General features: G+C 35.4%; 2 long non-coding RNA genes across 2 annotated transcripts; one reads left to right on the forward strand and one right to left on the reverse strand.

Annotated features, from left to right (window-relative positions):
• The first annotated feature begins 2990 nt into the window (after positions 1-2990).
• Positions 2991-6553, forward strand: LOC147410983 (uncharacterized). The gene is made up of 3 exons (XR_015178650.1): positions 2991-3382; positions 6290-6361; positions 6494-6553. It is a non-coding gene; the product is annotated as an uncharacterized LOC147410983 (long non-coding RNA).
• Positions 6554-22442: 15889 nt separating this feature from the next.
• Positions 22443-24035, reverse strand: LOC147410984 (uncharacterized). The gene is made up of 3 exons (XR_015178662.1): positions 23449-24035; positions 22875-23257; positions 22443-22580 (listed from the first exon to the last, which is right to left on the reverse strand). It is a non-coding gene; the product is annotated as an uncharacterized LOC147410984 (long non-coding RNA).
• Positions 24036-24537: the final 502 nt, after the last annotated feature.

A 24537-nucleotide genomic window follows, 5' to 3' on the forward strand; every position in this document is an offset into this window, starting at 1 on the left:
ATACAAAAGATATATATATATATATATGGGTCAGGATCTATGTACACATATATTTACTCATGTATGTTTAACGTGTTTTGTTCAAAGTGGGCTAAAAGTTTTGGATTGAGCTGATTTTGGGTGAGGATGATCTATATGATAAGGAGATCATCCTCATAAAAAATCAGCTCAATCCGAAACTTTTAACCTCGTCAAAAGTGGTTCACAAAAATAGGATGGTCCACGATTCTTCAACTCATAAATATGGGGCTAGAAGTTTTAGAATTAGCTGATTTTTGATGAGGAAGATCTCCTCGTCATAGAGACCATCCTCACTAAAAATCAGCTCAATCTGAAACTTTTAACTCACATAAGACAAAACACATTGTAGATATATGAGTATATATATGTGTACACGGATCTTGATCCTATATATATATATATATATATAGGGTCCCGTTCCCCATCCTAAGCTTTACCCTACATTTTAACAAACGTGTTTTGTCCTACATGGGTTAGAAATTTTGGAATGGGCTGATTTTTGGTGAGGATGATCTCTATGATGAGGAGATCATCCTCACCAAAAATCAGCTCATTCCAAAACTTCTAACCCCATAAAAAATAGTTTGCAAAAAATGGACGGTCCACGATTTTTCAACTTGTAAACATGGGGCTAAAAAATTCGGAATTGACTGATTTTTGGTGAGGATAATCTTCTAATCATAGAGATCATCCTCACCAAAAATCAGCCCATTCCAAAGCTTCTAACCCATGTATGACAAAACACATTTGTTAAAGTGTAGGGTAAAGCTTAGGGTGTTGAACATTTCCCATATATATATATGTGGAGACGGTTCAGCAGCCCTAAAGTTTGCCAAGTTTGGTGCTAAACATTTTTCAAAATATGAGTTAGAAGCTTTGGAATGAGCTGATTTTTTGTGAGGATGATCTCTATGATGAGGAGATCATCCTCACCAAAAATCAGCCTATTCCAAAACTTCTAACCCCATCAAAAGTGATTTACAAAAATTAGACGGTCCACGATTCTTCAACTTGTAAACTAAGGTTAGAAGTTTCAAAATGAGTTGATTTTTTGTGAGGATGATCTCTTCACCGTAGAGATCATCCTCATAAAAAATCAGCCTATTCCAAAACTTCTAACCCCATCAAAAGTGATTTACAAAAAATGTTTGGCACTAAACTTGGCAAACTTTAGGGCTGCCGAACTGCTCCATATATATATATATATATAACACATTTATTTATTTACTTTTTGCTTGGCGAGTCGCACGTAGCAACCATCTTTAACTCACTTAGATGATGATAACGATTACAACAAAGATGATGATGGAGATGAGTATGGTTATCAACATCTTCAAACTGATTTGATCTATGATTGTTAGATTTATTAAAATATATAAATAATAAAATATAATTGTAAAATTCGACTTGAATATTCATCGAATTGATTCAGATTAACAAATTGACTTAAATGAGTCAAATAAAATTATATTAAATATATGAATAACTTTTAATAAATACAAAATTTATTTTTGTTTTTCACAAAAATATTAGTAACCAAATAAATTGGTTTAGTTTTTTATTTGACTATATATATTTTTAGATCAAACGACTTTGTAAAGTTGTTAAAGGTGTATTTCGGTTTTTTTCTTAAAAAAATCTTCAAAAGATCTCTTAATACGTTACGGTTAGCATTTAATTAAGTGAGACTTAAAAGATCCGTATTCTTTATTAGGGAACTATTAAGTACATGTTCTCAATAGAGAGTCCTTTGCAGTCATTGTCCCAACTTTTATTATTATCATTTAAAATAATAACATTGAATTTTATAGTATTAAAGTCTTGACTAATAAAGAATCTTGACATAGGAAATTATATTTGATTTCCCATGTTTTTGTATTTAAAATCTGTTTAAAAAGTTGATCAATTGATGGTTGAATTGCATTATTGTTAAAATCGATGATGGCTTTGAATGACGTTTTGAACCCAATTTGTTATGAATTCTAGGTTCACTATTGATTCAGTCTGGATAATTAAGACATTGGTTACCATTTTCTTAGGCCTTGCCATCATCTATAAAAATCATTTTCTTATATATATATATGGGAATTGTTTGGATGTCCTAAAGAGAGCCAAACATTGTACCAAAAATTCTTGAAAATAGGGGTTAGAAGTTTCAGAATTGGATGATTTTTTTTATGAGGATGATCTCTATGATGAAGATATCATCATCACCAAAATCAGCTCATTTCGAAACTTCTAACCCTTGTTTACAAGTTGAAAAATTGTGGACCATCCGATTTTATAAATCACTTTTGGTGAGGTTAGAAGTTTTGGAATGAGCTGATTTTTTGTGAGGATGATCTCTCATCATAAAGATTATACTCACAAAAATCAGCCCATTCTAAAACCTATAATCCATACATTTAAAAAATGTTTGGCTCTCTTTAGGGCCTTCGAACGCCACCCTATATATATATATTTGTGTCCCCCTTAGGCATGTTTCTTTGCTATATCATTTTATTGATGTGTTTTCTTATTACTTGCTTGCCCACAGGAAAGACCATTGTATCAAGCAAGAATTGAGGTACACTAGACAATCTTTCTTCGTTGCATTACTCATAATTTTGTTGCCTGGTAGTACGCAATTGTTTTAGTTGTTGCCTTTACGATACATAAATATAACATTTGCTTCGCCAAGAAAGCTATGGAATTTCTTGTTTCAATTGTAACTGAAGTGGGAAAATGTTTATGGTTTCCACTACGTCATAATGGGGAAAGAGCGACGCGATTTTTGCGGAAAAAACGACTGCTTTGAGCCGTCGTTTTAAGCGACGGATTCCCACAGTCGCTAATCCCTTTTTCCGCCTCAAACTCGACTCAACTCAGATGGTTTCTTTTGACTCAACTCGTATCGTCATTATGGACTCAAACTCGACTCACACACTCTATTTCGTTCGATCGTCTCTCTCTTTCTCGACTCTCTCTGTCTCTCTCTTTCACTCACTGGTTTTCTTCGATCGAATCTCTCTCTCTCACTCACCGATTTTTCTTCGATCGAATCTCTCTCTCTCTCATTCATCGGTTTTCGTTCGATCTACTCTCTCTCTTTCAGTCACACTTGTTTCGTTCGATCGATTCTTTCTCTCTTTCACTGACTCTAGATTTCGTTCGATCGACTCTCTTTCACTCACAGAATCGATCTGATTTTGAACATTAATTCTTCGCTCGATCTCACTCACAGAATCTCGACTTTTGAAGAAAAATAACTAGGGTTTCCAGACGCAATCAGATTTCAAAATCAGTGATCTAGGGCTTCGATCTCTCACTCGATTCTCTCAAATTACCAAGGTCATCTTTAGCAGATTTGAAGAAGAAAGAGGTACGGATTCGCCGATCTCAAATTATTTCTTACGTTTGAAGGCATTAAAGGTTTTTAATTGATATTATGTTGGAAAATACCCTTATTTGAATCGCCTCTTCCTGATTTCTAATTGTAGCAATTCATATCATCTTCACAGAACTAAGATCCACCAACAAATCCCTAGCCACGATTGAGTTTTTTATCACAATTGTGACTAAACAACTAGAAGTTAATCTAAAACTAATATTTGAAAGAATTTAGTAGTTCTAATGTGTTCATTTCTGGGGGAATGTTTTGGAAAACTTGTAAAATGAGACTAGTTGGGGAAGTATCCAATTTAAGCAGTAGGTAGATGATCTACTCTTGTTGAAATTATTTGTCGAAATTACTTGTTTAATCTTGTATGTCCACATTGCCAAATTATTTGTTGAAATTGGGAACTCTACTCTTGTTAAGATTGGTGTTTCACATCTTAATATAATTATAATATATGAACTCCCTCCATTTTAACAATCAAACTCTGGTTCTATGGGCAACATCTAAGGGTGCCAATACAAAATTTATGCTGCCAACATCTCGACCATCAATTTTAATTGTTCTTGGGTGCCAATACAAAATTTATGCTGCATATACTCTATCTTGGCTCTTCTTATCCTTAAGCCTGTGGAATCCTCCAGCTCTCTCCATCATTCTAGTTTTGTGTTGAATGCCTCTCTAGTCTCATCATCTAATATTGCATCATCCGCAAATTACATATAACGAAGTACATGCTCTTGAATATGATAAGTTATTCAATTTATAACTAAAACAAACAAATACAGACTCAAAGTTGATCCCTTGTGCAGATCAATAGTAATCAGGATTCCCTTCTTTCCCAATACCCCCCAAATTGGTTTTCTAGGTACTTCGTCTTATGCTTGCTCTAAGTTAATAAAAACTGTATGAATGCTCTTTCTCTTTTTTCTATACTTCTCTACCATTTCTCTAAGTAGAAAGATTGGCTCGATGGTTGATCTACCTAACAAAAAATCAAAGTTATTTTCTGATATATTCGTTTTTGTCTAAACAGTTGTTACTATTTCCTCCACTCATCTGACAATTTTTAGTCTTTAAAATATTATTGATTAGCTTAGTTAGCCAAGATATTCTAAAACTTCTATGCATTTTCATGCTTCTATAGGAATACCATCCGGTCCTAAGACTATTTGTTTTCGTCATTGCTATATATATTAAAGGGGAACCATAATAAGCCATTGTATTATCTTTAAATTATTTATTTCTTATTTATAGAGCCTTGTTTTTTAGTGAAATGTATAAAATGGCCACTGTATTAGGCATGAAATGGGTTACTTTATGAAATTATTTATTTCTTATGAAATGTATAAAATGGCATGAAATGTATAATGCCTTTCAGATTCAAATCATATAGGAAAAATAAGTAAAATTTCTCTCTTATGAATTTAGTCTCATTCATTTTTAGGAAATTTTATTTAAATAAGTCTGTTTAGATCATGCTAAAAATAACCCTCTAATCGTGGGGTTTACATTGATTCTCTTCAATTAATAAAACAATTGGATTGATTCGATTGATGAAGCCCCATTCAACTGATGGTTGGGGAATAAATGCCTGTGGTCAACAGTTGCTGATGTTGCTAGTATAGTATGGAAAAGTAACAGTGTTGGTCAGTAAGAATCTACCAAGAAAGTGAAGATAACTTCTTATCATTGCAACGTAGGATTAATATTTTGCAAAATAATTGAGAGGGATTACTAAAAATAAAGTTAAATTATACATATGATATTTAATAATATGAGTGGCAAATCTTAACCTACAACTAGACCAGCCCAAGCTACATATACTACTCACCTATGTCTAATAATGAGAGACTTGAACCCATAGATGGTGCAAGTAGATGTGATTAGGTATCAAATTAGGTACATTATTATCCTAATTTACATGTGGGGTTTGTTTATGTGAATTTAAAGGCACCTAGGGGGAGAGATACAGCCCCACAAAAGGGCTAATAGGTTGATGGATACAACAGTTTTGTGGGATTTTATGAAGTCACATTAGACACACACTGCATGTAAGCCACTATCATATGGAAACCATGCAAGGATTATATGATTGTTTCTCCAACAGTCCAAAACACGGAGGATGCATCCCAAGTCAATTACACATTTAAACATAGATGGAGGACCAGCGATCTTCACTTCTAAGATGAAGGATTAACTGATAACCATCATAGCAACCTGCAATTTTTTTTTTTTTTTGCAGTTTGCATCATTTAGCTGCAACTCCAAAATTAACAACCATACTTCCTCATGCAGCAACCAAATAATCCAGCAAAATGCCATAGATAAAATCAAGGTTTGAAGGGGACCATTATAACAGTGTAAGATTCCTTGCATTACCGTTGCAACCGTTAAAACAGTAATGTTATGTCTTTATGATATAAGAGTGGGACCCATAGATGATACTAAATAACACCCCAAATGTGTGTTTCAAAAAGAAATTCGAATTTATATTTAAAATTTGTTTTGAATAGAAAATGTAATGTAATATTATGAAGGTTATTACTTAACTGTCGCAGTTGAATGTCTAGATTTCCCAAGCAGAGCCAATCATAATGCAGATAAGTACTAGAATTACTCATCAAGAAAGTAGGTTTCCATCAGAGAATATATAGAAGATAATCTTAGGCCAAACTAAATACTAATCAGTGAAGACAAGACTTTTATATTAAACGAAACAGCAAACTTGTATTTCAAGTGACGCGTCGTTTAAAGCATGCTTCCTATAGTTGTATTACTTGCTTGCATCAAACTCGGATTCATTTAGTTCATTACTTCCTATATTACTATGCAGTTGCATTATTCCTTACTAAGAAGCTATACTTAAATGTTGTGATGATGCAAATGCAGATGCAGAAAGATCCAATATCAGGTCAAGAGTTAGGTGTAAATCCAATGTCATCTCAATACATTTAGTTTTTGGTATATTTAATTTCACTACATAGACTTTTTACCTACGTATGTTTTATGATTTCTTTTATAACTATTTTTGTTATTGTTAATTAACCCATTTTTAACTCCAGCAATGTAAAATTATATGTTTTACATTGCCAGTCCCAAGCCCGGATAAAGGAGGAGGGAAAAGGATGGTCCCAAGTCCGGATGACTGTTGGAAAAGGATGGTCCCAAGTCCGGATGACTGTTGGAGGATTCTCTTGCAAATAAGCTCAAATGCAAGAATCATCAAGTAATAAAGAGATCCTTCTGAAGATGAATGTGGTGCCTGATTTTGAGATATGGTTTTTTTTTTGAACGATCGCTTCTCCCTTTCCCCTCTTTCAAAGGTATTTGTTTTTATTGTTATTACAATTTTCTAGTTTTTTATTGTTGAAGTTATGTTCGTATGTTGTTAGCTATTGGTTGTGTTCATCTAAGGTTATATAAATATATAAACAGAACAAAAAGATCTTTTGCTTATGTAACTAACATATCTCTCGGACCTTCTATTTGGGTTAGAATCTAAAGTTCCATCAAGGTATTCCTGATGATTGCTCCAACGACCTTTGTGAAGATACATTGTCCCATTTGCATCCCAAAAAGGTCTGTGATTTCATATGTCAGCTACATAATAATGAAACTTGTGATTTCATTGGAACTTAAAATAACCCTTTTATTTTCAGGTGCCACGTCTCCATTGTTTAATACACAGGAAGCTTGCAGGTGATTTCATTATAATATTTCTGTTTATTTTTACTTTTATCTTTTGTTCATTCTTCTTCCCCAACGAGGTTTGCCAACTGTTACCGGATGTTTATCTAATTAGTTGAGTAAAATGCTTGGTGTGTCTGTATCAGGTTGGGTCATCTCTGACTGAAAGAAGTGAACTTTCTGCAAGCTTCGCTGCAAAAACATGAACACAAAACACTGTAATTTTCTTCTGTGGGACCACCTTTACTACACTATCATACTACTACTACTCATCAAGATTTTCTTTCTTCTCTTGAAAGGAGCGGGCCATTCATATTGAAAGTAGAAAGTAGAAAGTAAAACAAAAAGTTAGCTCAGTTACATTTAGCCAACTAAGCATCTCTACACGTGGCAGTCATGATTTAATAGATACCTGCCATTTTCATCTGTCATATCTATCATCTGTGAGAAAGATCCATAATTAATTCATTTGTTTTTTCTTAGGGATCCATCCTATCAAAATTGATTCCAAAAAGAAAAACAGACATTTTTTTTCAGAGATGTAGGGCCTGGATTCGACATATTCTCCCACTAAAAGAAAAGCAATTTGAGTTCTGGGGGTGAATCTACAGGGATACTTTTGCCGTTGTCTTCCAAAATGTCATATAAATTTAAAATTTAGTATTGAGAAGGGGGCATATATTGTCACCTTTCAAATGTCTGAATTAGACTGTTTGTGTGTGAGGCTACATTGGAATTGTAGTTGGACTAATTTTTTACAAATGCAAACTCACCTGTTTTGGTACATTTTCTTAAGTAATACTTCTGTTATCCATTGTACGCGAGATTCATTCATTGACGTAAATTTATTGTCAAGATACCTTGATGTGGTTAAACCATATACGAAAGTCAATTATTTCCATATACTGCTCTCTTTTGTGTTAAAGTATGATGTGGTTAAACCATATACGAAATACTGCTCTCTTTTGTGTTAAAGTGGACCTACTGACTCACATGATTCAGTGATTCTAATAAGTATTTGTTGTGGTCGATTACCCCACCCCATAGAAATATTGAGATATACCTCATCTCTTTATAGGTTTTACTTTCTCTATGATGCTTATGGGAATTAACCAATTTATTATAAGCTTTTTATTTTTTTTTTTTTATTTTTTTAAATGTTTAGCTAGTAGCCAATTTTAGTTTGGAAGGTGACAATATCTGGAATAGTTTTTTCATCTTTTACTTTACTTAAAGAATAGTTTGATAGATGTGTCTAATCGTTTGTATTTTTATATAGTTTTTCAATTTTAGTTTTGAAGGTGACAATATCTGGAAAGGTAAAATGGCTGCTTTGATCTCTACAACTGAATTAGACTGTTCATATTGAATCCTGCATTGCAGCTTATGTGTAGCTTTTAAGTTGAACTTATTTATTTTTGTGTTTCATGGTGTACCTATCAGAATTGGACTACCGTAGCACAGTGTGTCCATGACATTCTTAAAGATTAACCACGTCTGCGATTAACTCATGGGCGGAAGGTATTTTACTTAACGACTTGAAGATTGTCTTCTACTTCATGTTATTTCCCCCCTTCATTTGGCAATACTGTGGTTGTCATTTGGACCTGATTCAATACAAGTAAAAAAAACATAATGAAAATAAGAGTGGTCTACTGTATGGATTCACCATAGTTAGCAATTCTCCACATTATTCACTAATTATACACGAATTTTTTACCTACAAATTATTCACGGTTTAGTCATTTTACATACCTTTAAGAAAACTTACTTGGAGATGTTTTAAGGTAAGGTTTGTTTTGGTTGAGAAAAGCAACTTGGCCAACCATATATTATATCAGAATCAATCTTTCAACAACTGAAGTAGAAGATCTTCGATTCTTTACATTTAATCAACATATGAGAATTGAATTTGTTATTGAATACAGGTAAAATGTCTGTTATTTGGTATGGAACAACTCCTAGGATAAACATAATGGACCCAGATCGCATAAGGGATATTTTGTCTAACAAGTTGGACCATTTTGGCAAGCTCAAATCGAACCCACTCGTATTGTTGTTAGTAGATGGTTCTGTTTGTGCACTTAGTTGATGAATCCAATTTTTTCAATTGTGATGTTTCAAGTTTACTTTTTCTATGTGCAGATGGATTTATTTTTCTATGGAGTGACAGATTTTCGATCGTAAAATTGTACCTATTGATAGCGTTGAATCGTCAACCAAGGCATGTGGGATGGCGGTGATTGGTGTTTCGTGTTAATATGTGTTCACCCCTAATTATTGTTAAAGAGATCTAATTCCCGTTTGTGATCGAAGTTATATTTCACATGGATTACACATACAAGATACGTTTTTTATTTATTGTTTTGTTTCCTCTCTCGTGTGGACTACAATTCCTTTGTCAGGTGATGGTTGGGATGCTGCAGCTGCAGCTGCACCCTTGCAATCGGGCTGAGTGTAAAACCTTGTGGGCTGCCCGGTGTACACGAATTGTAATCCTCCGTTAAGTATGATGGCGTTACACCCACAATTCTAGTGGGTCACAGCCCAGTAAACTCGCTAACCAATCCGTAAACTCGCTACCAGCAACAAGGTTGGTTCCACAGACTATTAACATAAGCACCACTATTAAGGTTGTCGTGGAAATAAAGGTTGAACGAGGTTTGGTAGAGTCCATGGTGTGAGTATAGTAGAGGTTGATGTGTATCAATGTATCTGTTCTTCTATCTATTTCTAGGACGGAGGTTTCTTTTTTTGTTGTGTGCTATCCGTATCGGAAATGATGGGTACATCAATTAGATTCAGTTTCAGTTTCATTATTGACTTAATCATCAGTCAACGTTTCAAAGTTCTGTAGCATTTTAATGCAATACTGCAGCCGGAAGTACGCTATCAGTTTTCTGCGAACCAAACAAAAAATTATTATTTTTTTTAATTATAAATTCATAAAAACGACTGCCCAAAGCCGTCGTTTTTTTTCGACGGTCTTTTTGACGGATCAAAGCCGTCGTATTTCCCGACTTTTTTTGGCAGTTGCTTTCTAATCGCGACTCCTTTTTTAACGACTGTGCAAACGACAGTAGTGGCAGTCGTTTTTGTCAAAAACGACTGTTCAAGACAGTCGTTTATCCCGCAATATGACGTAGTGTTCCCATTGAACGCCGAATCAATTATTTGGTCTATTATAAGACCAATATTGAAAACCTTAGAAATCAAGTGACAAATTTAGAAATGAGGAAGAAAGACATACAAAATAGGATTGATGAATCTCTTCGAAACCTCGAAGAACCCATTGAAGAGGTACAATGGTGGCTCGAAAGAGCAAATGAGATTGAATTTGCTGCAAGAAATGTAGGAAGAGAAGAAAGTGAGAACAAGAAGTGGCTCAAGGGATTGTGTCCCGATTGGAGCTCTCGTTATAGGGCCAGTAAAACAGCAGTAAACAAAGTAGTCATTGTCAAGGAGCACCTAGAAAAAGGAAACTTTAGCAAGGTGTCACGTGTTTTGCCTCCTCCAAGTGTCGTACCAATGCCTAGTGATTATGTGGAGGGCCTTAAACCCATAGAGCATGCATTGCATCAACTTGTGGAAGCATTACGTGATGAGAGAATTAGAGCCGTAGGTGTGCATGGAATGGGGGGTGTGGGGAAGACTACTCTAATGAAAAGATTAAACAATGAACTTGAAAGAAATCAAATCTTCGAGAAAGTTATATTTTTGATTGTTTCCACCAACCCTAACTTGGAAAGAATCCAAGATGAGATGGCTGAGAGGTTGGGCTTTAAGTTCGAAGATCAAGAGCGTTCTCTACTTCTAAGGGCTAACAAGGTGTTCATGGGATTGATGCTGAAGAAAACAGTTCTTATTATATTGGATGATGTGTGGAAGATGCTAGATTTATTTGCTATAGGAATCCCTCGTGAAACTGATCATAGGGGTCTTAAAATCGTGGTGACATCTCGAATGGAAAGTGTTTGCGTCCAAATGGGCACACAAAGTAACATTAAATTGGAACCATTGTCTTATGATGAATCATGGATCCTCTTCAAGGAAAAAGCCGGCGATGTAGTTGATTTTCCCACATTGCAACCTATTGCAAAACTTGTCATGAGTGAGTGCAAAGGTTTGCCATTGGCAATTGTAACTGTTGGATTGTCTTTGAGAATGAATAGGGATAGTATTATATGGAGAAATGCACTGAGGAAATTACAAAATTCTATATTAAATGAACAAGAAGATTATGTTTTTTCATCTTTACGACTTAGTTACGACTTCCTAAAAGGTGAAGATGTCAAATTATGCTTCTTGCTTTGCTCCCTATTCCCTGAAGACGAAAATATTGATTTGAAGTATCTATTGTGGTATGGTGTTGGGGAAGGTTTCTTGAAGGTGGACAGAATTTTGGAAGATACACTGGATGAAGTGTATTATATTGTCTCTAGACTGAAGGATTGTGGTTTGTTGTTGGTTGGTGATCATGGTAACAAGGAAGTGAAAATGCACGATGTCGTACGAGATATGGCCATAAAAATTTCAATGGGTGATGAGCATGGATTTCTTGTAAATGCTAGGATAGGATTGAAAGAGTGGCCTGAGTGCAAGAGCATGAGAGAATATAGGAGGATTTCATTGGTGGGACAATGAAATTACGATTGTCCCTGAAGAGCCAAAGTGTCCTAATCTCCTAACTCTATTATTGCAGGAAAATCGAGATTTGAAAGATATTCCAGATAATTTCTTCAAATGGATGCCCTCTCTTCTAGTTTTGGATCTAAGCTACACTGGCATTGTATCGTTGCCCCTGTCACTGTCGTGCCTAACAAACCTTAAGACACTACGTTTGGAATGGTGTGTTAATTTAAAAGATGTCTCTCTTCTTGGAGGGTTGGTAAAACTCAATATACTTTGCCTAAATCAGTGTTCCAGTATCTTTGAGCTGCCAAATGCAATATGTGAACTCACCAATTTGAAGCTACTGGATCTGACAGATACATATAATCTTGGAAAGATACCTTTAGGGGTGATATCAAAGTTAACTCGTTTAGAAATATTGAACATGCGGAGGAGCTTTTCTGGATGGGAATGTGATGTTGGTGGAGAAAATAATGGACATGATGGAGCATTAGCTAGATTTACTGAGCTAGCATCGTTAAACCGTCTGACATCTCTAGAAGTGGATTTGGACAATGAGAAAGGTTTATTTGAAGAAATGTCAGATGGCCTTTGGAAAAAATTAAATAGATTCCACCTTACACTTGGCCGAGGTCCGTCTAGACGTGGCCGACGTCCGCTTCATCATTTTCTCAATTACGATGAGGCCCTTAGAAAAATGTCGTTTGCCATGTTAAGTCCACGTCTGAAGAATTGGATTAGGGTGCTGTTGAAAAGAACACAGGCGCTATGTTTACTTGGATGCAAAGATGTGAATAGTATTGAACAATTGGATTGTTTATTTGATAATGATTGCTTAGAGTTTCTTCGTTTACAAGATTGTGAAGAAATGGAATATCTTATTAATTTTGATAAAATGGTTTCTTCTCAATCTTCACGTCCACCACAAGGAATAATTGCAGTTGCTAACAACCTCAAGGAATTGTACCTAATGAACATGCCAAAGTTGGAGAAATTATGCCATGGACTTCCATCTCATCAATTAGGTTTCTTTGGAAAACTAAGCGTCCTGAAAGTGTTGTTTTGTCGCAGATTGGAGAAAGCTGTATTCTCATATAGTTTTCTATGGGGAAGAATGCAAAATCTTGAACATCTAGAAGTGAAGTTTTGTGACAAATTGCAAAATGTTTTTTACTATCAAGAGAAAGAAGAAGAAGAAGAAGAAGGGCGACATGGGTGTGATCATGATGAACTACTACCGCTACATATCCTTCCCAAATTGAGGAAATTATACTTGCATCAACTACCTGGATTGATAAATATATGGAGAGGTGGTAGAGGCATACCAATACCAATACCAATACCAATTGGGAGTCTTAACAACCTCAAACAGGTAGGTGTAGGTAGGTGCGACAGGTTGAAGAATGTGTTCACGTTGAGAAATATTTTTGCTGTACTTGGAGGCCTCCAACAGCTTGATTCTTTAACAGTGTATAGATGCAAGGTCATGAAGGAGCTAATAATAATGGCAGAGGAGGATGAGAAGGTGAAAGAAGAAGAAGAGATGGAGATGATGCGTAAGATAAGTAATGTGTTCCCTCGTTTGAGTTTACTGAAGTTACGTGATCTACCAGAACTAACATGCTTATATTCAAGAGAAGGAGGTGGAGGAGGAGAGCAAGGGAACTTAGTTTTTGATTTTCCATCTTTGGAAATTATTGCAGTGATACGTTGCCCAAAACTGAAGAGCCTCCACTTAGGCTCTCATAGCACTCCCAACTTGACACAATTCTACTGTTCATCAGTAGAATGGCTCCAAGGGTTAGAGTTGGATGATGAAGGCATCAGATCAAAACTACAATCCATGGCCAGGTACTCTCTCTCTCTCTCTCTCTCTCTCTCTTACACACGCTATTACATACATTATCTACTTTACTAATCAAATATTCAAAATGATGTTAGGTTTGGGGAACCTCCATCTTTTTTAAATAGAGGAGAAGTGGGATCCACATGACATAAAAGAAGATATTGTTTGAGGAAGTGGACCAATTTTATTTCAGCTTATTATTGGTTTCTATATGGGAGGTAAGTTAGCTATAACATACAAGCTCACAGTGATATCTTTTACAATTAAAGACAAACCTAGTTTTAATAAAAAATGATCATACTATTCAGGTGCACCCAAGAAACTAAACTTCAAGGCCTTGGCGTTGAATTTATGTTCAATGGGGTGAATCTCCAAAAAGTACTTTCAAAGTTAACGCATTAAATTAGCCTCTTTTTTTTCTTCTGTTTGCCAAGCTGGTTGGATCAGGGATGACTCCTTTGGCTTTTCGCCCTACTAAAGGGAATTCTATGATATGTTTTCGGCTATGCCCTGATCAAAACTTTGTCATGCAAGTTCGTTCCATTTCTTTGTTTCTTTCCATTAACTTGGTTTCTTGCCCGTAAAGTCTGTCGTGATCTATGATTAGTTACATGTACATTTGTTTGAGGCATTCTAATACATACTTTGATAACCAGATAATGGAGGGAGTCGATAATTGCATAAAGAAGGCAAGACCCAAAAGGGAATGAAAAAAAAAAAATACACAAAAAAACAAAAAACAGTTGCGATGCTTCAACACCATGTCAATGGTGAGTGATACGAGTACCAGATTCTGATATTTCTTATTGGTGCTCTCTTGGTGCATCTTCTTCACTCAATCAACCCATTTTTTGTGAGGCTAAATTCTTGATTCTCTCTAAACTATTGAAGCTAGATTTGGGGTACAAACACTTTAAAGACAACCAATTTACAAAGTAGATACCTCCAAAGCTTTTGAATCACTCAACTGCATTTTTTTTTTAAAATTGCTTTGCTGATTTGTTATCTGCTCTCATTTTATTTTCAATTTCTTTTCAAAGGAAAATGAACTTTAGTGCAGGTTGGATTCTCAAAAGGGGAACAGGAAGGCCAAAAAGATATGGATTTGAGGTGGTAAGATAAGAATGTAGAACCTGTGAATTGAAACAAATGGCAGTCCATGAAATAGTTGAGGTATGGCGCCTTAATGAAAATGGTGATATTGTTAAATCAATTTGGTTCATTTAAGTATATGATACCGTGTTAATGGGATACGTATGATTTGACAAGAATGGCGGGATAAGAAATACATTGGTGGACTCAACAACATGTACTCTTTCGTGAGAGAAGGCGGATAATTTGGTGGATTGATTGCAGCTTCATTTCCTCTAGGTAATATTTTATTAGTCATTTTGATTGTGATTACCATCTTTACTTAAATAGAAAATTTAAAAGTTAAGAGAACATACTCTGTTTTGATGGTTTTGTTTGAAATAATGGCAATGGGATGGAAATAGTGGCTGTGTGAATGGAAAATAGTGGTGTTTGTACATTTTGAAAAGATTACCATCAACACTGTTTATAATTTTTTCATTTAATGCTGTATCTTTTGACTCCAAAATTGTGAAATTATATGCTTTAGTGATTGGATTTGAGTTCTCCCCTTTCTCATTGCTACTATTGGATTTTTCTAAAGATGCAGGTTTAGGCCTTGTATGGTTGCATTGAAAAAAAATTTAGAAGAGAGAACAGTGATTTCTTTTGCTTGCACAGCTAATTGGATAAAGCCTGATTCCTTTGTTCCTTACAGTAGTCATCATAAGCCACACTTCAAAGACTTAAACCAATTTACAAAGTAGACACCTCCAAAGCTTTTGAATTACTTGTCTACTTTTTAAATTGTTTTGTGTTAGAAATCAAGCACATAACTTAATTTCTTTGTAAGAAACAAACAACAAATTATAATCCTTGATCAAATCAACTTGGCTAAGAGACTTGTATATGCTTCTTGAAGATAGTCAGAGCCTCTCATTTGTGCAAGGGAACATGTCAACACTTTCTCCGGGATTTAATCTAGCTTGGACTTGATCCCGTTCCTTTACAAGTTTGTACTACTCAGTAGGAACTTGTACCTTGTCTCTTTAGGATGCCCAAAAGAAAGATGGAGAAAAAAGGAAAATTCTCACAAAGAGTGGAGTGAAAATTGAGATTGAGAGAATGTGAGAAATGAGTGAGATACCAAAACCAATAGGGTTAGAGGGTTTATATAGCAATGGAAATGAATTTGGGGAAATGTATCATAATTGATTGTTACATGTCCCACAAATTCTTCCAACTAAGGTGCATTGTATTTATTGTATACATATTCCAAAATATCTTCTAACCTCAAGTTCATCTCTTCTAACCAAGTACATTGGTCTATGAACATAAATGAACCTTGGTCTACGAATAGACATAATGTATGAACCTGGATCCATGCACCTAGGACAAGATACAATTAACTTATTTGGTTCATTGCCTCAAACAATACACCCCCTTTGAAAAGAATTTAAAACTAAATTTAATGTTTCAAGGAAATAAAAAAAATATCTAGAAAGTTGTTTATTTAAATCATAAACTAACATTTTGTTGATTGTTATCAATTCTCATCTTCTTCACATGTTCTTTTCAAACTATGTAGACTCAAGGAGCTGCCCAAGTGATATACATTGACATTGTTTAAGGTGGTAACAATGCAATTTCAGTTTTCTTACAATTTCCTCTCTTTAAACATTTTCTCCTAGACAGTCTCTTTATTGAGCATTGTAAAATATAAGCTCCCATGATTGAGCTTGATTTTTTTCTTTTCTCACTTTTATTTGTTTTTGTTCAATGAAGAATGTATGTTTTAGTCCAGAAGATCTTACTATTTAAAAACGGTTATATTTCCTTAATTCAGTAACCTTCTTGAGGAAATTACAGGTAATTGGAACAGTTTCCTTTGCACTATTACAGCATAGACCACACACCCTTCGGGATTTTGAATGACTATCAAGTTGTTTCAAGCGAATACTAGAAGGTTAGTACAATGATCTCAGCGCATGCACTTTCTTTTGCATCTGTAGATTGGAAGATGTTTTATGAACCATCTTTAAATAATACCTCTGTTAATATTTGGAATGTGAATAATCTACTGATATGTTATTCACTAATTTCCAATGTCATGTAATTGACAATGATTCATCTTTTAATATTATTATTATTATTATTATTGTGTGTGTGTGTGTGTGCGCGCGCGCTTGTGTAAGTAACAAACATTTACAAATTATGTTCATGGTACAAATTCTCTTCCCTACATCAAATTCCAGCTACTGGTTTTGGGTCAAATCTGTGTATGCCAATTAGATTGTTCAATCCCCATTTTTTTAATGGGGTCCATGTGACCCATCAGTCAATTAAAGGGTTGGCTCAAATATAACAACCTATGAGTAGGACCTCTGATCCCTTGCTGTCTCAGTTCCCTGTCCAACTTCATGGGCTTCAACCATATCAAATACAGTATTTTCGAGGCCCACATAATCACAATAACTACAACAGCGGAAACTGCAACCGAAGCCATCGAATACTCTCCCATTTTTCACTTCTTCACACCTAGACAAGAGAGAGAGAGAGAGAGGCAATCATCAAATTGCGTGGAGATGCAACTTAAGAGAAACTTGCAATGGAATTACCCTCCTTTTCCCAATTAACTACGGAAATGCCTCTATAACGCGTCTTTTCATGTAAAGCGTCGCCGCAGACGAAAGAGACTCATGTTGAGAACATGGTTTTAAAACTCGCTTTCTGGTCTGACCGAGTTGTCTCGGATGACTTTTCCTATTCTTTTGAGAGATCTCGTTCAATGTGGGATTTTTAATCTCGTCCCTTACATTGACTTGTCTAATTTCAAGACAACTTGGATGATATGTCTCAGTCTCGGATGAGTTTTTGAAGACATGATTAAGAAACAAATAAGAGTGGAGAGGCCCAAAAATTTATTAGGAGAGAGACTAGGCAATGAGTGTCTAATGTGGGATTAAAGTTAACACACCCCCGTACATGTGGGCCGTACTGGGCCAAGGAACATGAAGACATGAACTAAGTGACATGGAGAAGAGAAAGACCCGCTCCGATTCCATGATAAATTTGGGGGTCCAATTTAAAATCAATTGGCTATGAGTAGACATGCCTAAGAGCTTGTTAGGAGAGAAACAAGGCAATGAGTGTCCGGTGTGGAACTAAACTCAACAAACTCAAGAGGAGGATTGAAACCCTCTTCCCACACCCCAATCCACCACATAGTGTCTAAAATATCTCCTTTTAAAATTTTCCTTCAATTACGACTTAGGTGGCATGTATTGGGGTGTGGGAGGAAGGCTTCAATCCTCCACCTTGGGTGCATATCATCCCCATTCTTTTGACACCACCCATGACGTGGCATGTGCCAAAATCATAGATTTTTTCTCGGAATACACAATTGCACATCTCCATAATAAGTGTATCCCAATGGAAAAAAAAAAAAAAAATCTATGGTTCTATTACATGCCACGTTAGGAGTGTATGGGGATGTATGTCAGAGGGGTGGGTGTTAGTTTATCATTATTCAACAAATAAATAAATCACACGTCATGCAATTAGTGTTCATGGCCTAATTCTGAATTTTTTCCCCTATTCCAACACTATTATTCTACAAATAAATACGTCACATCTCATGCAATTAGTGTTCATGGCCTAGTTCTGAATTTGCCCCCCTATTCCAATGATTTTAAAAAGGAGGGTCAGTGAACTCTCAATTTCAAACTATTAGATTTTAATGTCTTATGGACATGTCCTATGGCTCTTGTTCTGTGGTCCAGAGAATATTACAATGAAGAAAGATAACTACTTAATCTTCTTGTATTCATGGTTTAGATCAGATTTAATAAAAATTAAAAAAAATTCTCTAATCAATTATTTGAAAAAGTACGGTCACTGATCTCCTAAATTTAAAAGATTTGATGTAATCATGATGATGTGGCACACCCTCAACAATTGATAATAGCTACAAAGAACTACAGGAAAAAAGGCCTACAAAGGTCTGCCCCCATTGAAATGCACTAAAGGGAGCTACAGAGGATTTGGCCCAACCAAATTATATTTGATTCGGGGTCGGGGCCAGATCAGGTAATTCTAGATTGTTGGACCTTTTTTCTGCTTTACTTACTTGTTAGTTATTGTAATATTTTATTTTATCCTTATAATCCTTCCGTTTTATAAAAATTCATGTTGTATTAAAATAATATTTTGAAAAACCTAAAAGTATATCAATACCGAGCGTGAGAATGAAGTTTACTTTTGAGATAGTCAGAGAAGCTATGAAGTTACATCCAATAATAGAAGATGTGGACCTATGCAGTCAAACTCTTTCACGATCAATTTTTCAGATCATGTCAAAGTTAGCACGCCTTTGTGTAGAATCAAGGTTTCATGTTTTAAGACATTGATCTTGATGACTAATTGAGCAACACCAATTGTTTTTTGGTGCTTTGACAGTCTAGTTGTTCTCTCTCTTCTATAGAGGAAGAAAGTGCACTTTGATAGTTCTAATCTGTTCTACCAAACTTACAGGTTGTTCTATGAGAAAAAAAAATTAAGTCGCGAGAACAATGCCTATTTTCCTTCATTTTGACTTCAAATATATATGGGAGGCTAAGTTGTTGATCACTGAAACAATTGAACCTAGCTCTAGGGTACAAATACCTTGTTTTAGGAGTCAACATTAAGGTGGGTTTGACAAGATTTGAACCTAAGACATGGGATCAACATTCCACATACCTTTACCAACTTGGCTAACTTGGTACCTTGACAAACGCTCCAAACAATTTGACCAATTTACGAAGTAAACACCTCCAAAGCTTCTAAATTACTCATCCTTTTTTCTTTTTCTTTTTACATTGCTTTGTTGATTTGTTATCCTTTCTCATCTTATTCACACACATATATATACTTTTAAATTATGTAGATTCATGGAGCTGCCGAAGTGGTGCATTTGACATTGTTTAAGGTGCTAACTGGGTGTTCGTTGAGGCAGAATATGCTCTTGCAATATGCAACTTGGGGAGGCACCCTGATGAGGACAAACACATTTGAACTCACACATGTGGCTGTTACGGTCAATGAGAAAGCACAGAATGCTCTAATCAATGTATTTCAGTTTTCTTTACCATCTGCACTCTTTTTTGTGTAGTGTCTATTGTTTGAGGCATTCTATTACATAGTTTGATAACCAGATAATGAAGGGTGTTGGTACTTTCATAAAGACTGCAAGGCCCAAAATGGTTTGATGAAATTCTGAAAAAAACCACCAAGCTATATCACCATGTCTATGGTGAGTGACACAAGTAACATATTTTGCAATTTGTTATTGGTGCTCTTGCTGCATCTTCTTCACTCAATTAACCTTATTTGTTGCCAAGATGGGTCCATTGGTCCTTAGTTAGAACTATCATACTCTTTTTTAATCTACTTTGGGCCTCTGAATCTATTTCCACAAGCCATTACTTAGCCATGGCTGAACTCAGCTATTGAAAAAGAACTAGTTATGATGTTTGACTCTGCTGAATGAACTCTGTTATAGAAAAAGAAATTTAGCTTGAGTTCTTATGAGGTAGATACATGAATTTTGCTTGAATTATATATGGTGGGAAAAAAACTAGTTAATAGGTCTCTCTGACTTTGACAGAATGAGCTCTATTCTAAAACAAAAAATTAAAAACTTAAGTTCGAGTATCTTATGAAGTAGATTCCAAATTTATTTATTTATTTTTTGAATTATATATGTGCCACTGAGGTGCGCCTTAGGCCCTGTTTGGTATACTTCAAATCATTTGCATTTGCAAATGATTTGCAACTCAAATGATTTGATGATTGATTTACTATTGCTTGGTAACCATAAGAAAATCACTTGCGAATCTCTTTTTATGATTGGTTGATCTTTGCTAAGAAAATTCTCATTGTGATTTTGCAAATGATTTGCGCCACTTTTTGTGCTGCAAATCATTTGCTGAAATTTCTTAAGAATTTAGGTGATCAATGCTAACCATTATTATTCTGTAACCAAGCATCGGTAAAATTAATTTCAGAAAATTACTTGCATTTGCAGATTTCCTACATACCAAGCAGGACCTTGTTGTAGGTTGGAGTCTCAGAAGGGGAAGAAGGCCAAATAGATATGGATTTGACATGGTAAGAAAAGACACATGATATTGTTAAATCAGTTTAGTTCATTTAAGTACATGATACTGAGTTAATGGTATACACATGCTTTGATAGGAATGGTGATATATGAAATGCATTGGTCAAGGATGATGATACTGTGAAATCTAAGCTCTGACGATTGGGTCTGATTTTCTCCTTTCCCGTTGTTATTATTGAAGTTTTGTAAATAATATAGGCTTAGGCCTTGTATGATCATCGTGTTCAAATTTTTTTAGAAGAGAAAAGTTTCCTTGTAGAGTAAACAGTGGTTCAATTTTATCGTCCACTATCGATATGTTATTCAAAAATAGTAAAAGGTTATTACTATTTTGGTACATTACAAAAACTAAAGTCATTACCCTTTTTTTAGATCTGATATTGCCAAGCCCACTTTTACTAATGCCACACCAATTCCTATGTAAATCACCAAAGAATTGCACACAGTCTTGTGGTGTTAGTAAAAGTTGGTGTGGCAATAGTAACTCTATTTTTTTTATTTGGGTTAGTTGCACTTCGAACCCACGACCTCAAAGTTGCTTTGCAATGTGTTGAAACAACCGAGCTATGGATGGTCTAAGGCCAAAATTGAGTGAACCATTGAATTTGCTTTTACATAACATTCATACTTCTAAATTGTTCCATACAATATACAGCAATTTGTTTTGCTTGCAAAGCTAATTCGATAAAGGCCATTTCTTTTGTTCCTTACTATATCAGCATAAGCTACTCTCCCCTTTCAAGCTTCATGCAATCCACAAATACTTTCCATGTAAACTCTTCATGTGCGTTCTTTTGTTTGGTGGGGAAGACTAATGCAACCCAAATTACAAGATTTGTGAGGAAGCATCTACCTTCCAATTAATTATAATGATAGGAGTTGGTTTATTTATTATGTTATCAGTTCAGACTATATCTTATGTTCGATAGCTCAAATTGCATGCACGACTTCTCTTTGCTGTTCAGAAAGTAGAAAAAGTATGCATCCAACACCCTATTTGTAACAAAAAAAAAATTATTGAAATTCTCAGTGCTCTTAATATCATATTTGATATTTTCTTTAGAATGGGAAAGGGAGTAGGGATGTAGAGAATGAGGGTGAAGATGTCAACCACTTGATTGGAGGAACTGATGAACCCATCCAATTTGAATGAACTAATACACTGCCAAGAGGCTTTCATCAAAAACTGAAAGCAACACAGTGTTTAACATATATTTGGTTTTAGAGGCTCAACATGTACAGAGAAGAGCCTAAACTCACTGTACCCACTAGTACAAATAAAAGTTTTCTCAAAGGAATTTTCATTGGAAGAGGGACAAGGCTGGCCACGGACTTGGATCAAACAGACCAACTTGACCCCAGACCAGGTAGAGCCGAGAGACATTTTGATGCCAATGACTTGGGAGGTTGAGGAATCATGCCACACCTATGTTTCGTGATGGAGAAACAACATACACTCCCAAGTTCTTTCGAAATTGAAATAAAGCATTGAACCCAAGAATAAATGTTTATAATTGTCTCACAATGTTTTGCTCGAGATCGTATAATGACTACTCCTGACAAACGGCTTTCTGCTCTTTGAAGATCATTGCTTGGAATCTCTTTCCATTCAGCTGAGAATGGTGTTGCTTTCAAAGGAGAAGCCATCATGGTTATCCACTTTGCATCAGCGTCCAAACTTTATGATCGATCATGTCCCGTGCATGTAAAATAAACCTTCCTTGGACCCAATCCATGCCCCCAAAATATGAGTTGGCTCCCTTCCTTTGACCGTCTTTGTGGTTCTGCACAGGGAGAACAAATTAGACACATTAGGGGTCTGTATGATTGCAGGGGGAAATTAGCAAGAATATAGTTTTTCCAGAAAAATGAAATTTGCAATGGTGGAATTTTCTTATCAAGGCCAGAAAATCCTAATGTACGCCCACCTCCAAAACTAAAAACTCACTCTTATTTGAGAATTTCCTAGTTGCAATCGAACACGACCAAACATTTTCTAGGGAAATCATTTTCTCTCTAACCTTTCCAAGAAAGAACAAAATGATGGAAAAATACAAAGAGTGGGCCATGGGATATACTTTTTGTTGCGGGCCAGCATACTCTTGAAGGGACAGAATTTGAAATTTTCGCTCGAAAGAGCATCTCACCAGTCTTGATGCACCAAATGCGTACCTTGCCGTCCTCTCCGCCTAACAAATTTTGGCACAGAAACTCAGCTTAATGAAAATTATACGCAACAAATGGTACCTTACAATCCTCTCCACCTAAATCATTTTGGTACACAAACTCAGCTTAATGAAAACTATAAGCAACAAATGACATTACTAACTCAGAAGGCACCTGGCATAACAAGTTCCTCAGATGAATCGACTACAAGTTGTATGCGCGTGTGGGAATTCACATGCCCCTCACAAGATTGAATAGCTCCTCTACCAACCAAGCGATAATCATAGAGCTTGATCTGTATTAACATCAAAGATAATGAGTCGAAACCAATAGATTTACATTTTAAAGAAACCACAGAGACGATTTGTGATACATTGCAATGCAGGTGAGTGGTCCTAACTTTATTGTGTTCCATAAATCATGATTTGTAATTTGTAAAACCCCAAAGAACTTGAACGGAGATAGTGAAAGAAGATATGAACTCACTTTCAACAATGAAAGACTTGGCTCTGACAGAATGGAATGGAGGAAAAGGATTAGTTTGCCTGAACCAAAATACTTACGACAAGGCTTTGTTGTGTTGTTTGTACTTTAAGAACACTTTTGTTCACTCACTTTCCGTTTTCTTCTTTCTCTTCTTTCTTTTTTTTTTTTGATTTCAATTTTTTTCATATATATATATTTAAAATTGTGAGTTTGGTTGCTACCAAGGCGATTTCTTTATGCCCATCAAAGGACCTTGAGATGCAAATCCAAGAGAAGCGATGCAAATAATTCAAAGGAACTCATATACTCTATGAAGGCGACCAATGGAAACACATTGATTTCATACTCTTACAAAAGAACTATTTCTTGGCAACTTGGATAACTTTCTAGGGAGATTAGGATCTTTACGAAAGGCTTCATAAAGCTTTCGTTGCAATTCATATATAGCCGTGAGCAATCTACGTTTGTGATCAAAAGTTCTTAATTATAAAAATTTGTGATCAAACATCCGTCCATGTAGCGCCAAGGAAACCATTAGCAAGACCCAGAAAATTTATGGAAGAAACAAGTATTAGTGGAAAAAAGGAGTAGCTTGAATTTTTCTAACTATATTTTTAGATAATAATTCATTTTATTCTGACCATTCTTTACTTTTTATGGAGTTTTTGGTCCTACCTGTCATGCAAAATCGATGCCCATTTGTAGTTTGTAAGATAACACCATTCAAAGGTGGATGGCCTGCTTTGCTTGGATCCATTATGTTTCGTTGGGCTGATTCTGTCAAATTTTGAAGATAAGAGAAGCGTACAAGATGCTTATCGTATTACAAGATCCATACCTGACCCCATGGTGCATACTCAATCTGACCAATTAACCAACATGGGGCTGAATCTACACACATAACACTATAGGTACTTTGGGTGTTATTTGCTACTCACCTCTCGAGTAGCAATCCTAAATCTTTCTTTAAAAAGAAGGAAAAACAAGTCCATAGTTTAGGCCCTTAGTAGCTTCGGGAAGCTCAGTTTCTCACTTAAGCATTAAATAGTTGTAGCGGTGATTTCCAATGATCAAATCCGTGATAATTTT

Source organism: Akebia trifoliata, chromosome 1 (assembly GCF_017979445.1).
Source record: "Akebia trifoliata isolate Shusen 1 chromosome 1, ASM1797944v1, whole genome shotgun sequence".
Taxonomy (NCBI): domain Eukaryota; kingdom Viridiplantae; phylum Streptophyta; class Magnoliopsida; order Ranunculales; family Lardizabalaceae; genus Akebia; species Akebia trifoliata.